This window comes from Lepisosteus oculatus, chromosome 5 (assembly GCF_040954835.1).
Source record: "Lepisosteus oculatus isolate fLepOcu1 chromosome 5, fLepOcu1.hap2, whole genome shotgun sequence".
NCBI classification, from domain to species: domain Eukaryota; kingdom Metazoa; phylum Chordata; class Actinopteri; order Semionotiformes; family Lepisosteidae; genus Lepisosteus; species Lepisosteus oculatus.
The window spans coordinates 50,248,879-50,266,466 of record NC_090700.1 but is presented as its reverse complement, the minus strand read 5'-3'; positions in this window follow the sequence as shown (position 1 = coordinate 50,266,466).

Below are 17,588 nucleotides of genomic sequence, written 5' to 3'. Positions count from 1 at the left end.
GTGGGTGATTTTTATTATGTTCTGTTTATGTGCTGTGCAGTATTTAAGTAAACTCAACAGTTTACATCTTTTCGTCTTACTTTGAACAACTTATTACTTGTGTAATCTATACCCCTCATTATTTCATTCATCTATAAAGCACTATGCCTTGGGATAATAAGTGGCATCTGGGAATGTATGATAAATGTCATTCTTTGTTTTCTTTTTTTATTTACCCATTTCTACCCTAATTTTTTCTACAGTTCATCTTTGTTGCTTATTTAATAGGACTCTTTTTCACTTCTTCCTCAGGGACAGTAAGAGAGGAGGAGACAGGCAGATTCCCAATCAATTATACATATCAATGGTACTTTAAAAAATAACTTGACATCTGAGGGGGTATTTCAGCTTTATATGCACAGAGTCATTTACACACTCTGTAGTTTTTCCCTGGGTATAAAAATGACTTTGTGCTTTTTGTGGTAGAAATAATATGCCAGATTTAAAATTCAAGGCAGGTTTGAAGTACAACTGAATTGAATCCATAGTGCTCCAGGACGAAATTCTAACAATTTTTTTGTTGGGAGAAAACAGAGGAAGTGGCAAAGAATTACCATAGGAATGGATTTGACAGTTTTCAGATTCTTATTCTTTGTTCAAAAGTAAAAAAAACTCTTTTTTTTTTTGGTCTTTGGAGAAGACCCTAAGGATATCGTTTAATTTCTGGCCCTTTGCTTTTTAAAAAAAATCCAGTACTACTTTAGAGTGCATTCGGAGAAATGAACCTTTGCAATGTTCCATATTGATATTGGGTTTTGTGCTAGGTTCATGTCTGTGTGAAACACAAAAACAGGAAGCTAAAAATTAATGAAACCTCTGCATAAAAAGCAACAAATACAGTATATTTATCTGAGTGAGATGTCTTTTTAATCCTACTTTACAAGTACAGACGTAGCATTGCATTTGTGTTTAATAATGGTTATGCCAAAGGAAGAGAGAAGAGTAAAAACCAAATACCTGTAAATGCAAAAATTAAAGAAAATCTTCAACAACACAGATGATCAAATGGGAACAAAATAAGAAACTTTATCAATATGTTTAAAATTGCAATTGCTTTCCTAGGAAAATAGCCTTTGTAGTTTTAATGTAAGAGAGATAGCACTGTAAACTTATTTAGTTAACGCTTTTATCAAAAGTGACTTACATTTGAAGAACAAGGTAGTATGCTGAAGTACTTTTGCCAATACATAATACATCATTCATGAATCTAGTGATAATACTGTATGTAGCATATGAAGCAGACCACAGACATAAAACCATGCATACAGTTCTTTGGTTTGTACAAATGTAACACAAAGTGATCTTTGGAATGTTAGCTGTACTGGCAGATTCGGTTGTTTCCAAAAATGTGTCCTGTTGTTACAAAAACAACATTTTTTTTTAAACATAAAGACAAAATGAGACCTGACCAAAGCAGATTTTTTTAACAGAATGTGCTCAGGACTAGCAGCTTCTTACAGTGATAATTATCACTTCTCCTGGTCTGCACACAGAGTGCACCTCAAGAGATAAATGTGCGTGACTGGGAATTAAATGATTCTCAGATGGCAGCACTACACAACTGCCAAAAGTCCCTCTTGAGCCCAAGAGCTTAGTGATATTTTTAGACATATTTGTAATATATGTCAAGAAACAAAGTCAGATGTATTCTTAATCTTTGCTAAAGTTATTGTATTGAAAATTAGATGAAGCGGAGAAGAGAATGCAAAGAAAGCATTTTTATTATTTATCGATGATATGATCTGTCATGCTATTTTTTATTCTAAGACGTTTTTCTCCAATCCATAGTAGATTATATTTTCTTGCAGCATTTTTTATCATGTGCTTTCTCTTTTTTTTGCTGTACTTTAAATTTGACATTAAAATGAATTTCCCATGCAAAAAGCAGAAAACCAACATAGAAATGAAATTGGGATTATTGCACTCAGCAGCTAACCCATTAAAACCTGTCTCTTTACTCCATGCATCAGTAACTTGGTGAATATATCAATCTAAAATTCTTTCTGATGCATGTAATACAGACTCAATGCATCAGAAAGAGACTAATACCCTGACTTAATTCCTATATTTTAACAACTGATTAATGTGTTTCATTAAGATGGAACTTGTAGTAAATTCATGATACCCCCTACAAAATCTTTTTAAATATTTTCTTTATTGCAATGCCAAAAAAGTCTTATCATAGCTCGGTTTTCTGGGCCCAAGAACTTTAGTAACTTGATTTATATTGCACATTATTATGCAAACAGATAAATAGTACTACTTTCATCTAAGGCATAACTAGTTTAACAGAGCAGTTGAATCTCTGAAGAAATGTGTGTACATCAAAACCTGCAGCCCAGAACACAAGACGCAGCAGGGAACCTCTGAACATACTGTTCTCTCTTTAATGAATCCGAGGTGTTAAATGTCTCACCTCACTTTATCCCATCAGTGACTTCTTGTGAATGGGTAGCAACTCGCAATCGGTAACCTCCCTTGTGGATTCCAGTGAAGATGCAAGAAGACTGAAATGGATTCACTGTGGATTCTGACTGAGCTGACATTCTTACAAAGCTTTTATTCTTCATTCAAACGAGGGCAAAGCTGTTGAGGCCTTTGTGGTGCTCTGATTCTCAAGGCGCTTCTTCCACCTATAAAAATATTCACTTCAAATAATAACCTTCACCTACACAACCAGAATAATAAATATGGACTCAGTCATGTTTGGCAACAAGTATGTTCTCATATTTCCTTTTTCTTTAATTTTTTATTACTGACATTAAAACCTTGATTTTGTGAACTTATCATTCATGTTTCAGGAGCTTAACCTTCCATGATTTCTTCAACAGGTGTTTTTTCAATGCTGTATTTCAGTTCTGAAATTTATATGTAGTTTTTAAATGATTAAAAAAAAGAAATAAGCCTTTTTTCTACTATTCTGATTTTTACTGATAGGGGGCCTTGGTTCCTCTTATTTTCTGTTGGTGAAAGCTATGAAAGGCTTTTCATTTTGGAAACTGGGATCAAATATCCATTATTTGAATAATCAAAGGAATACCTTCTGAAGACAGAAGATTTAATTTTAGAACAATGGCTATAAGGTGCTCATCAATTATGTTTACCATTCCTTCACATTTGCTTTAAAAGTCACCAGATCTGATGTCTGATTTGAATTATCTTTTGGTGAAATAGGTTTCATTACTAGTTAAAAAAACTATTGATCTTTATATTGGAGAGTTTGCATACTACGTGATTAGATGAAGTCTGCATTTGAGATGTGTTCCACAAAACAATTAAGGAACAAAAGGAAATAAAATGTGATTATTTGGACAAGTATTGAATGATATACAGAATGCACAAAGGTTTTAAGCACAGTCGTTTGTGAAATGCTTCATTAAGCTATCTTCACTAACACTGAAAATCCAGCTTCCATTTATCATATGAGAAAGGATCCCATGTCCAGAGAGAATATCCATTTGTTGCTGTCCATTATCCTTTATCTACATTAACATCTGTGTATGAGTTGCAGCACTCTGCCTTTTTGTAATGAATTTTGTATCTACTTCATCAAAGTCTGACTGACTTTAATTGCCTATTTAAGAAACTTGATAAAGTAAACTAAGTTAATTAATTTACTCCAGGAAAAAAAAAGATTTGATCCCTTTTTGCCCTTTTAATTTCATTTTCATAGTTTCATATTTTGATCTCATAAGACATTGAATTCACATAATGTCTCTTAGATAAAAATGTATTGTCTGAATATTTAGCTATCATTAAGGATAACGAGGACATTAAGATTTATTACATGATGGAAACAGATAAGACAAAATGGAAAAAGAGAATGAGTTGGCAAAGGAAAACATTACCTTAGAATACTGAGATATCCTGACATGTACAGTAGGTAACACTACATTTTTTTTGATCATATGAGGCAATTTTAAATACTGTGCTTCTTTATGGCAATAAAAATGCTTTTTTCTTTGACACTGTATTATTCCTGTAATACTGGGTTCCAGAAAGAGAAGCAACCAACCCTTAGGATATAATTCCCCACTGGTCTCATTGGACTAGACAATGAGAAGGATTGACTCTTTATACTAATACTGTTGATCACCCTCAATTAGTTTACCCTTCTGTGTAGATAAAGGGTAACCACAAATCTATTCCCTTTTGGGTGATTATGGGGACCCAGGGACTGCCAAAGGACCCAAAGATCTTGCTGGTATTTCACTTCATTCAGAAAACCAGGGATACGTGCTTAGGTTTCATTTTCAACAGTATCCACCAACTAATAGGACAGCTACAAACAAGTCATCGCATGTGAGGCTCAGCATTATGTAGGAGTAAGTGTGGGAAAGAACAGTATGTCTCTGTGTTGTGAACAGAATTACATGCTGTCTCTAAGACAGTAGTTGGAACACAGGAAACCATATATGTTTAGAAACAGTGGTTGCTGTCCTCAAAGATTTTAATCCCAGCACACAAAGGCTTTAAATTCCAATAAAATTAAGTTATTTCAGTTTAAAGTTTTATTTCCTGCCCTACTTTACCTTTTCAAGAGGTTTCATGTAGAGGTGAGAACAATGCAGTATTTTCCAGTGGAAAAAAAAAAACATTTAGTTAGAAGAGTTTGATTAAAAGGTGCCAAACAAAAAAAATACAGTACAGTATGTTGCTTGTCCTTTTTGGTGTCATTGGGGAAAGTGACTGGCTATTAAGTGGATGCTTTCTTCACTCAAAAACAAATAACATGAATGAAAGAGTAAATGAGTACTAATATTACTTGGTATAATTTAATCATTTAAACTGGTAGCCATGAGCTAGCAATTTAATTATTTATATTTGGTTATTAAGCAAATAGAAAAAATATATATTACTACTGAGAAATGTTAGTGACTAAAGCTGACTAAACTGAGCATAATACTTGGGGTCAAAGCAGATAGGCTGCTATTTAGCCACCCTTTACATTGACTTTCCCATGCCAAGACAGCATTCTGGGTTTCCAAATGAGAAAATAAAGCATTACACCTTTAAGTATATTTAACACATCAAAACAATACATCCAACCAAATCCATAACCTGGAAGAAAAACTTTGGTATAATAAAATAATAAAAAAAATTGTTTTATCAAGTTAAGGACTCCACTTTACAGATCACTCCCTTTGTAACCATTACATTATTTTTCTCCATGTGTTAGTCAAAATCCATCAGGATTAAAGAAATGCTCGCTTTCCTTTGCTTGCCTGCACCACATTATGCAACCTCCTCTCCTTAGAAGCTGTGTTCCCTTCTGCTTTGAAAGAAAGTGCCATGGAGAGCCTCAAACAATCAGACAAGATATTGATTTAAAGTAATAGAAACAAAATCTGCAAGGAAAAGTTTTTGATGTGTGTTTTCCACCTAGATAGTTTATGAAACTAGACTGATAAAAAAAACAAAATATATATAAATAGAAATTTCAGACTGCATTTCTTAAAGGAGAAAACCCTGCATATTACCTTTTTATTTTCTGCTACTTAGATTAGCTTTGTTAGTAATTGTTTTTTTTTTCTAACTGGCAGATTTCCTGTATTCCCAGCCTGCTGCCTAGTGATAAGCCTGGTCAGTGAAACATTTTTTTACAAAACATCTCCAAATCCCTACATTATTTTTGGCATTTGCCTAATGCCTTCTGTTCATATTACTTTAACTTCAATGCACCCTGTGCTTCATTTGAATAAAGCATGTTTATCTCTCAGATCAATTCCTAAGTAATATACAGTACAGTGCAAGAAAATAAAATAAAGCAAACAACATTGGAAAAAGAAAAAATAAACCAAGGACATCCTATTTTTTTTCCTGGCGAAAGGATTGACACTTTCCATTATGAGTGCTGGACAGAGCTAAATATGTTGTATTTCTTTTGTTAATTGCTGCTCTTGAGTTCTTTATTGTTCAAAGTATTTGTGAAGAAATTGTTTACTGTAGCTTTTGTTTACAAACTAACTACCCTAATTGTGGGCTGCTCAGTTAAACAGCTACTGTATGTGCTTGTGTGTCACCTGCAAAGCCTACTGATTCTGTTATTCTTTTTTATTGAGAATTAGTAAAACTGAGGATTCAGGGGTGCTCATCTCTCTCAGCTAGCTAGTAGAAATTTGGACCTGAGGGCATGTTAAAAACATCGATGCAGTACATATAAGACTAAGTCTCACTTGAAGAAGAAAGCTTGTGTATGACTGATAGCTTTTCCCATTTTTAGATTTGATCTCTTATACTCTTATTTTCTACATTGACTGATTCACCCTAAACACGCTCTGTAAATGTCACCAAAACACATCTAAACTGTGCCTTAATAAAGCCCTGAAATGCAATGGAGTTAAAAGTCCAGGTTATTTATAAAGTGATATTAATATGAAACCAAACCACAGGTTCAAAACCTACTCAAACACTTTGTGTCAAACTGTTAGCGTTAATCTTTGGTATAAAATCTTTAAACTGCAGCCAGAAGAAACAATTGCTCTAATTTTCATTTGATCTGTATTTGTAATTTTATTTAAACATGGAAGTTATAAATTTACAGAGCTAAGCAGACCACTTGATCATTAAATCCAACCCAGATCATAGGAACTCATCCTTCCTGCACTGTATAATATTTGAACTGATCTAATAAATCAGTACTAACAACATAGTGTGGCAATACAAAGTGGATCCTGAAGCCATCCTGCATCTGCGTTTTTAGAGTAGTTAGAGGAAAAATGTCATACATACAGTATATACCACAAGGACACTTGGCAAGTACAGAGATTTGCATTGTGGGCATCTCTGCCAATTTCAATGATTACAAAGAAACTACAGAAAATTGAAAAGAAGAAAAAATATCAACAGCAGTAGTTATACTGGCATTCTACAGAAACAAACATGCTCTACCAAGGGCCAAGATGAATTCATTTGTATTCATATTATGTAAATTGCAAAAGGCTGCATTTGCTATGCTTCAGGGCAACTGTGGAGAAAATGAATACAATTTATAATTCAGTGAGATCTGGGAGAAAAGGTGAAAGGTTATTAGCCATTTAAGTTCATTGGGGGAGTGCATATCTAACAACTCAGATTTGCATAGAACAGGCATATGTACCAGAGAGAGGTCTACATAGGGTTATGACCAGACCACGATACCCATGGTTTCACGTAACTGTCACAATGAATTGCATGCTGATAACAATTATCTTGTCTTGTTTTTGGTAAAGCAAATAAACCTTATAAAAACATAAGCAGAGAAGATTGGGAAAACCTGGGATATAACATTAATAGTGGAATTATTATGCAATAGATTTTCTTGTATTGCAGACACTGTGGGTTTAGAGCAATTGGTTTAACTTGGTAGGTTTACAAAATGTCACACTACCAAGGAGAACATGTATTCCATTCAGCTCTTACTTGGCCTAGACTATTCCAACAGGTCTCTTAATTTTGTTTACAATTATATATTTTAATTTGATAATGTTTCTTGGTTTTTGATAATGTGTATCAAATAATATAATGTTTCCCACTGATTTTTGAAAATTCACCTCAAGAGCCTACGAAACGTAAAAGGATTCTTTCTAATTCTAATTTCAAATGAATCTTAATTCTTTTTGTTTCAGTGGTAGAAAAAGTCAAATGTGGGTGAGGTGACATTACATATTTTTCTAATCAATTCCTACTCAAATTTCAAAGAACGCCCAAGCAAAAGACTGCAGAATTGAATTTCACTTTACACACATTTTCTTCAATGAATCAGACATGACAGTGTCATGTATACGTGTGTCAGAACTCCTTGCTTCTGAAGATGCCTGAGTTAGTGCTGACATTTATCACACAGTGGTTGAAACCTAAGGGCCATTGAAACAGGAATTTTAAAAGCCCCAGAGGCCAGCTCCAGAGCCTGCTGTCACTTTACAGATGCATAGCCTGGCTAATTTACACCTAATTGGACCTTTCTAACATAATTGTGTTGTCTATAAACTGCCAAATTATTCCTTCAGAAGACGTGCTCCTAATCCTGCTTTAGAGTTTCCATTAGTCTACTGATCTTGTGCTGGTGACTTGAACTGGGGTAAAAAAAAAAAAGATGGACCTTTTTACTTTCATTGATTCATTCTTTCCCCTGTTTGCCTCATCGATATTTTTTAAATCAATTGCATTTCATATCTGAGAAAAGGACAAGATTATTATAAGGAGACTCTGATTATATGTCTATATAAGGAATGTAGAGAAGCATGTACTATATCTTCATCAGATTTTCATCAGGACAGGTTTGTGTCCTTGTGCAGATGGATAACTGGTTAATATCTCATGTATGCCTAATTAAAAGAAGTAAAGTTAATCTTTTAGACCATTGATGTTCTCCAGGATATTTGTCTGTGACCTGGTGTAGCTGTATGTGATTGGACTAAATAAAACTTAAAGTTACAGTCAAGAATATTTTACAACTCCACTGTTAAACATTAATTAAAGTTTTGATGAATTTTTTTTTTCTCCAGTCAGATTTGCTATTTCCAGACAAAGTAGCTTAATATGCAATTTCAGAAAAAATGCACCCCTTCTATGTTGATACATTTGGTATGTTATCAGCTCTAACTCACAGATGGAACTGCAAGAAACAATAAATACCAAGCTTATCTGAGTGATGAATATAAAAAAAACTACATGTAGAATAAAGTAAGTCTGTAATACTGTATTTCTATTGAGCTAGACATCAATCATTTTAATTTCACTATTATTATTAATATAAATGGTTATAAAGGGTTATATTTAGCATTAATATTGTTAGGGATTTTCACCTGGGTCCTTTCAATTTAATTCAAATAATTTGTGCCCACAGTCAGGAATGATCAAATGAGACCTGCACATGCAAAGGATGGGCACATTAACACCTGTGTATGCAGATGGTGTCAGATAGACTTTCAGGCTAGATATATGTTCTTCACAGCAATCTGTGACAGCTTGAAACTCGAAAACAGAATTTGAGGGAGCAATAGAAAATCACATCCTCTACTGATATGGATTGTTTCTCCATATCGGGGGATGCATCTGCCAACTCTGCAATGCTATAAGAAAGTGTAAGATAAAATCTTAAATTCTTAGAGCTTTATTCAGAATATTGTAATACTATACAAATAAAATCATTACATTTGGTTTGCTGTCACTGATTAGCTTATACAGTATTCAGATTTTTAGAGTAATTATGCAATGGACTTGCCACAACTCACTAAGCATTCTTAGAGTTTTTAAATTCTGAACATTTTAAGGCTTGTGTATAGATTTGTCAGATTAAGCTGATTTAATCTGTATTTCTGCTTTTTTTGGCAAATGGGAAGTTAACTGTTTTCAGCAAAATAAGCAATCATTTCTCACAGGCATTCTATATATTTTGAAGCAGTGAAGTGAGAGCAATTATCAATCAGTAACTTCTCATGACCAAGTCATGCACATTTCAATTTTCTAACCCTAGTTTCCTATTGTATTATATACAGCAGCAACAATTTTAGCAATCTGTGATCACAGACCCAAAAACCTAACACGAACTTCATCCTAAATTCTAAGTCTCTGATGAGGCATCCAAACAAATTGGAGCTGCTCTAAAACCTATAATGGGAAGCTGTGGTTAGAAGGTTAAAATACCTGTACATTGGCTACTATCAGAAAAGACGTGACAAACTGCATAGATATGGCCACTACATTGCTGCTTCAATTCATGTGCAATCGCAAGGATCAGGTGAAATAACAGAGCCCCTGGCATTGCATCAATCCCAGATTATTTCACTCAGCATGCAGCAATACACAAATCCCAGAGGGTGAATGTGAATCCTGACAAAGTTATTTTTTGGACTTTGCTGAGTATTGTCTAGCCTATAATGTCAGGTCCCAATCTTGACTGACAGCTGTAACCCTGGAACAGGCTTTGGGTGGATGCTCAGGAACTGTTACCAGTAAGATTGAATCCATTCCTTATTCCACGATAACTCTCTGAGACACATGAAATACTGCTGCCACGTCTTGTTAATCAAAGCAAGTTAATCATAAAGCCTGGGCAGATGGGATTTAGATTTCCATTATGGAATTGGTTTGGGATTACCGAGAAGCCCAACAACAGTTCATTGTAATGCTATCTAATATCCTGTCTTCTTAGTATTCTTATTTACTGTGTATTTCTCATTGTTTTATCTTTGGTCAAGATGTATAATCTTTGGAATAATGCTGAGAAAGCTTAAATGTGATTTTTGTTTCTGTACTTGATTTTATTTCATTTTTAACATATATAGCCAGAAGGGAATCAAGTAATTTTAAAGCTATAAATTTAGTCATTTGGTAAAATAATTTGATCCTTTTTTCAAGTTACAGCACTTTTAACAAGTACAGGTTAATTCCATACTGAAAAAGAAAAAAATGCTTTGGTGGAGCATGTTTCAGATATAGTAATGCTTTCTTTGTTTTCTTGCACCATGAAAAACAAGTTATTTTTAGGTCAATCACATTTGGTTTATTTTTTCAAGGTCATTCGTCCAAAAGATGATTTCTGTCACCATGACATATTTTTGATTTGTCTTATATCCCAAAAATATTTTAACTTCAAACACTGAAAAATTGTTTTGGTGTCCCATCTGTCACTTCCAGACAAAGCTTTTGTAACACATCATTGGCTTTGCTAAACTCAGTTACATCACTGTCTCCTATGTGAAAAGCAATGTGGGCTATTTAGCATGAGGGGGGGGGTGCTTTATAAAGCCTTTTCTAGCCCTTAGATGGCAATTCACCTAATTCGATTCAATTTTGGGATTGTGTTTAATATTCTCTTTGTCATTCTGTCAGTTTTAATGCAGCATCTTCTTAAAACATAGCAAGTGATTTAAAAAAAATCTATAAATTATTGCTGCTGTTGAAGAGTTACTATATTTATACAGGCAAAAGTCTTTGCTATGACTTTCAGATACATAAGGGGTGATTATAATACCAGTTTCTTTTTATTTCCATAAGCATGAGTGACTTACGCACTGCACAGGAGTAATAGTTGATGAATATCATCTGTGGAAGATAGGTTATTGAATAAGATGAGCTTAACCCAACAGCCTGCCACATCAATTTAGTCATGCAACAATATAATTTGACTAACATTATCTTCCATACTTGCCCTGATGGCAAGGACTAACATTTCAAACGTCTGCAGGAAGAGTATTATGAGAAATACCTCAGAGAGGAGCTCTCCATAACCTTGCCAGTGAAAATGGAGTGTTTTCACACAGCATTTTTCTTGATGAATAGGAATAAAGGATTAAAAATAGCAAAGTTTATAATTAGCAGTTTTAACTTAAGCAACTTTTACCTGAAGAAAAACATTAAAGAGATACCTAGCATTTTGTCTTTGTTTTATTTATTTTCACAGGCCTTGTATACCCAATGGTAAAAAAGGTGTACCACAATGGGTGAAATTCTTGTTTAGGAACTCTTGAATCATGTAAATAAACAGAATCTAGAAATGTTGCTTTTAGTATTGATAATAGCAAATATACAGTAAATAAAAGAAAAGCCTTAGAGTAAAACTAAAGAAAAACTAGTAGGACATTAAAATAATTTTGCTTCTCTGTCATTGCAATGTCTCTAAAATTGGCATTTAATTAACACAAACTAATGTGTGACTGTAGTGTCCTATTTTCCACATGTCACAGACCATACTTCATGGTTTTTAATCTGTAAGGAAATGCATTTCTCTTTATGTCGTTCCTGGACATATTTGTAACTGCATTTGCATAGGAAACCACAAGCTATTTTGGTTTGTTGAATGAAAAAGCATCTTATCACTTCTAACAGGCATGTCATGATGTGGACAAACACTCATGCTTATGGATTTTTCCTTGGCCTCAAGGAGAAGAGAATCCTGTCTTGCACATGAAAGGGAAACAATTTGATTGCTATTTGTCGTCTGCACCAATTCCATATGCTCTGTGCTTTGACAGGATAATGAAAGCAAATGAGCCTGTCACATTATACCAGCTCTTCTTTCTGTAAAGATTTAGTCCCCTACAGCACCTCACCTTTTCCTTTACAACATTAGAGTCTCCCATAGGTAGTAGCTCCTTCCCTGAGAGTAATTTGCAGCAGTGTCAGGTGTTGTTGAACCAAACAAGCACACCAGCGGCCAATAATATACTTAGGTATGACACAACAGAGCATTACATAGTCACATACTGTAGGTTTCTAGAAGCTTCAGAAATGCTGTCATACTATTGTGGCCTAATTATTTAATAGTACCCAGCTTCAGGGTTTTAGCAAGTGCTGATCTTAATTTATTAAGATGTCAACCCTTTTAATGTCATTTCAATCAATGCTGGACAAATGTAGTGCACTGCTTTCATTTGAGCTATAATATTTAATCTCCATATTTGGGTACTGTAGGAGTAGCTGGTCACCAACACTTTACTCAGTAATAAATAGTGAAAAACAAATTCCTTCTCTTAAAGAACAAGATTTTCACGACAATTTATCAAGTGTCTTTGTGCAGTCTACCTTTTGTACAGTATAAAGAATATTTTAAACAAATTCAGTGTATTGCATGATGTGACAACATATCCTGCTATGAGTTACAATGGAGTGATTTTGAATCCAACAGATTTGATTCATGCTGATTTTTAGCATTATCTGTTTTAAGAATTCCAAATTTAATTGTTAGAGAAACCTCTAAGCGTAACCAGATTCACTCCCAAAGCAGAAAAAGATTGCACAATTGATTTAGTAATTGATAATAATAAATTACATCAATTGCATAATTTGCTAAATTTAGGGTTTAATTATTCAGAATTGACACAGGTAAATTTACTTAGTTTTTGAAGAATGTACAAAACACATCCCCTCTATTCCTTAAGAAAGCTCTTTCCTATTAAAACTCTCAAATAAACTAGCTTCATCAGGTTTTCATTCCTTTTCAGATTTTATTTGGGCTGGTAAGTCATGTGATCTGTGTTATTAGATCTTAATGAGATGCTAACTGAAAAAAAAACAACTTTAAAGCCAATATGTCACCACCCTTGTGAACTGCAGTTACCCATCTCTGCACTGCACCTTTGATACTTGAATGCACTCAATTTGTAGTTTGCTGTGGTCGATTTGGATTTTTCCAAAGAACTGCATACTCCACAAAGATGCTTTTAAAGTGGGAATAGAGGGAGGAGAACACACCGTAGTTTATCTTAGCATGAAACGTAGTCCCCCGGTGAAAAGATATGCCACTATAGGGGAGTGTTTGGTCACTAAATGGGCTTTTGAATGACTTAAATACTACTTGTTGATGCAGGAAAAGTGTACCAGTAACAGATTATGCCCTATTTCATGGATGCAGAATCATGAGGAAAGTAATGCTAGGATAACACAATGATTCCTCAGCCTACAGCCATATAATTTTATAGAGGTCTCTCATCCCACTGTGTCTGAGCTGGGGGCAAGGATGCACATTGTATGACAAACACAACACTTTCATAATCTTTTGTTGGACGGACCTGTGAGACCTGCTTATTTTAAAGATGCCATTACAGAACACCACCTTCCAGTGTGTCATACTTTCTAATTGATGAATCATTAATATACAGTAGTCAGACTTGTGAAACAAAATAGAACAAATGGTTTAGCTAAAACAAAAGTAACATTTTGCCATATGTACTCTTATGCAGCTATGAACTTTCCATTCTAGTAAAACTTGCAATGTGTTTGTATTTAGAATGTAATTATCTATGAAATAATACATCATTTTCCATAAGTTATTATGAACTGAACTTAACAGTAAGTCACAGTGTGCTATGCATACAACTCATCATATTTTCCATGATTTAAACAAAGTTCTACGTTTATATCTCAGCGATAACAGGAGTAGTGCTCACTAGTGTATTTTTTAATTCAATAAAGAGACAAAGTAACAAACCGACATTGACAATCCTGTAAAATAATCTACGATTTAACAAGCTCTGACAAATATTTATGGTTTGTAATTTAAATTGGTGAGACTATGCATTACATTTAAAGTTGAATTATTTATATTAATGTTAAACAGTAGCAACAAATATCTGTTACTGTTGCAAAATGATATAAATGTCTTTGCCTGGAAATTAGATCTGTATAAAGCTGTAGAAGGGCTTTCAGTTGAACATGGCACGTTGCATAATATAAAAATGTATTAATGCAGGTCAGTTTGTCTTTTAATTCAAAATATCAATGAATTCAATCGAAAGTTTTTATTTGTAAAAGAAGTTAATTTTGCATGTCAGTATTTACAACATTCTAAATTTAGAATTGAGGAGCATATACATACTATTACAAGGAAAATCACATGGCGCTGTATTAATAATTTTCCAGTGTTCCTTGTCCATAGATATAAATAGTACATAAATGTATTTTCAGTGCAACACTGCTGGATTTGTTTTCTGGCCATAATATTTTGACATTTAGCAAAGCCTTACCCTTTAGTACATAACTGGAGGTCCAGCAAAGCAGTTGTGTAAAGAAGTCTGTGGATGACTTATAAACAGTACAAAATCTATTACAAGGCCACTAACCTTATGTTGAATGGTTAGTACTATCATTGTGGTCTTTCTGTTGTTTCTAATCATTTAATTCTTATTGTGGCATTTCCATTGAGATATTACGTTTTTCAGCGGTCAAACTTCAAACCATGGAGAAGGAATAAAACTATAGAAGCGGTTTGACCTGTCATATTCATCTAGATACATGTACTGTCAATCCAAGAGACTCATCAGTCTATGTCTTTGAAGGACCGTAGTGGGTCGGAATTGAAAACATGGGTTACAATTTTGTTCCATTCACCCTCAGACCTCTGTGAGGACTCATTTCTGTGCGTTGGTCTGGTTATCTGTGTTGTGCATGATGGGCTAAACAAAAATGTGTTACAGAGGACAGATATCACTAACAAACCCCATTGTTTTGATTAAGTCAGTCTTTGAAACATACTGAATTGTGTTTTCTGGGAAAATAACGCATTTTTTACACATTTAATGTACTCTAATACGACTTTTACTATTTGAAAATGGTATTTTTGTACATTTTATGTGTTTACTGGGCCCGAATCAATAATTTTACCTGCCTTTCTAAATCCCCAGTATGTGTCATGATTTACCATACACACATATATATATATTTATATTTTACCATGCTTGCATCAAAATCTGACTGGTCATTACTGAACTATACAATGATATACCACAGCTATTTTTTATAAGGTTATGCATATAATGCCATGCTTCTATGAGTCAAATGTTTTATTTGCAAGAAAACATAGCTAATATGCTTTCTTCTATATTTTATATACTGTACATTTATGTGAAAACCAAGCCTTCAACTAACACTCACACAAATTATTACATGTTTCAGGATGTAGGAAGCAGAAGAATCTTGAGAATATCGGTGAATCGTTGATTAACATATTTTTTTATCCAAAATTCAGTTACCTGCAAGTAAATGTAAAAAATATGGTCAATTCACAAAAAGTATACAAAAAATACCTTCTACATTCAGGGCTTGCTATGCTGGCTAATATTTGTTATACTGAAATAGATTAGTCTTGCAAACCTGCAAGATTTTGTAAATCCCAAACTAGCTAGAGTGCCTAAATCAAAGAAAACTAATTCCTATCTCAGTATTATCAGTACTAATAACCATTAAGAACAAATATGGATGTGCAATGAAGAATATACTATATATTGTTGGGATTAGGGTTAATGTTCATTCAAAAACTATTTAATTTGAAAGATCTAATTTAAAAAATAGATAATGCATTATAGGTATTATTTAAAATATTTATTTCTTATGCAGTAAACTTGTCCAAAAGAATAAAAGCATTTTCTTCTAAATTGGTAGACACAAGATTCTGTAATTTCAGAACTCATTCTGCTGCAGCCACCGTTACAGTATAAGTATATAATGTATCTATATTATATTATATAATGTATGATGTAATTGTATATTATCAATAATTGTGCAGCACCACTTGCAGTCTGTCTATGTTCTAAACTGGTTTTGTGACATCTGTGCTGTACACTTGCTAAATGAGGTAAATTCAGCAAATTCTTTTCATTCATTTTGTGTGGTTATATTGATCTTTAATGAGAGGAAGTCCTCTGGAATTATACAATTTTCAAAAATAATCTTTGTCTCAGTAGGAAAGCAGCAAGTTCTTGGATTTAATTTAGCATATTTTTAATAAACATGTTTTCACTATTAAATTAAATGAAATAAATAGCACAATTTTACTTGAGGCAAGGCTAGCAAAGGCTTTCCAATCCACTAAGATTATATTACAATACCATTGCATAAGGAAAGTAACCCTGGGGGTAAAGTAGACACTTTAATATGATACAAAATGGCTTTGTTCCAGCACATAAAAGTTAAATAATGATACTTTCAGCTGTAGTTAATTATGAATTTTAAATGACAACTTTGTTAAATGAATATGGCTGTAAGTAGAGTAGCATGAAGTCAAAATAAAAACAGTTCATATTACATTGACCTGATGAGTGTATTTTCTTGATTTAAATACCTGTTACAGTTAAAATAAACGTTATGTGGCAAGACACCTTAGTAGTTCATCTTGACCTGCAGGGTTAGAAGTTGAGTTTGGCTATTTTAGGCATTATTAATATCCCTATTATTCATCTTATTACTGCATTGGCTTTGCATATAAAAAATTATTCCAACTTTCTGGGGTTATAAATTGGCTTCAAAAGGGGTCAAATTCACTCACATAAAGGATATCCAATTACCATCTTATGTTTTTGTACAAATTGCTTTAATCAAAAACATTTAAGACCACCCAAAGATAAAGAACGACAATGATATATAACACAATGAAGTGTTAAAATTGTTTAATTAGTGTTAAAACTGTTTAATTATGACAGTGAAAACTAAAAAAGACTGGAGTCAGGATTTCCATTGTAGATTGTGTAACCTGAGGCTTGAATGTTCTTATTCTATGAAGGTACGCTTATTTTTTTTTTTTTTGATTGATTGATTCAATAATAAACATAAAAGAACTCTCTACTTTGTTACTCTATGATTGTCCATCATTTTCCCTATTATAATTAAAACTGTTGTAAATAGATTTAATTGAACCATAGCATGTTTTGCATAAGTGCATTTTAATGTGTTTTTTTTATTTACTAGATAAGATTTATAATGTAACTAGTACCAGTTGCTCATTGTAAGAAAAGAAGTATGGGGAATTTGCATTTCATAAAGAACTGGAATACATTAACATATAAAAATACAAATCACAAACATTGTATAATGTGCTGTAAACAAGGGGTTGTACAAACTCGAAGCCAAAGCCTGAAGCAAAAAAAATAAAAGTGTACTAGTCAGTTTTAAATCCAGATTACTTTACATGTCCTAGTTCCTATGGCACCTGTACAGGGAAAATCAATTCTGTTCAGTTTCATCCCATGTTACTGACATCTAATTGGTGCCCTGATAGTTAAATTAGACAGAAGATAGAACACAGCAACATCTGAGGAAGCAATTACCCATAAAATGCAAATTGTTTTAAATCT